Genomic DNA, 634 nt, shown 5'->3' with positions numbered 1-634 from the left:
TTAAAATTTAAGTTGCACACAGGTAACATTGGTCTGGATCTATCTATATACTATTATAGGTTGAGTATCCCTAATCTGAAATTTCCAAAATCTGAAATGCTCTAAGATCTGAAACTTTTTGAGGGCCTACATGACGCTCAAAGGAAATACTCACTGGAGCATTTCAGATTTCAGGTTTTTAGATTATGGATGCTTAACCAGTAAGTATATAATGTAAAAATTCCAAAATCTGAAAAAGTTCGAAATCTAAAACACTTCTGGTCCCAAATACTATATTTTGGATAAGGGATACTCAGCCTGTATGTATAGATAGCAGAAATTAGAAGAAAAAACTACTGACATCTTCATAAGTAGGTGTTCTTAACCTAAGGTCTGTGGATAAGCTGGCTGAAAGGGGAGCTGTGAAGCCCCTGAAGTTCTATACAAAATTTTGTGTGCTGATACCTACTGTATTTTTCTGTGGAAAGATATATATAGCTCTCACCAGATTTCACAAGAACAGAGTCTAAGGACCACTATTGAGAGCAATGGTGAAATTGACTAGATTAGAATTTGTTTTAATCACATAGTTTTGCCAAGTTGAACGGGAAGTGTATTAGGTATTAAAATTTATTTCACCCACAAACTACCACAT

At 34.5% G+C, this 634-nt stretch overlaps 1 protein-coding gene across 1 annotated transcript in view; it reads left to right on the top strand.

Annotated features, from left to right (window-relative positions):
• Positions 1 to 634, top strand: part of STRAP (serine/threonine kinase receptor associated protein) — a 31,084-nt gene that overhangs the window by 13,151 nt on the left and 17,299 nt on the right. The gene's annotated exons all lie outside the window — the stretch shown is intronic.

Source organism: Propithecus coquereli, unplaced genomic scaffold, assembly GCF_000956105.1.
Source record: "Propithecus coquereli isolate 6110/MARCELLA unplaced genomic scaffold, Pcoq_1.0 Scaffold78, whole genome shotgun sequence".
NCBI lineage: Eukaryota > Metazoa > Chordata > Mammalia > Primates > Indriidae > Propithecus > Propithecus coquereli.
Note: the sequence above shows the minus strand (reverse complement) of the source record. Positions and strands in the feature narration are given on the sequence as shown.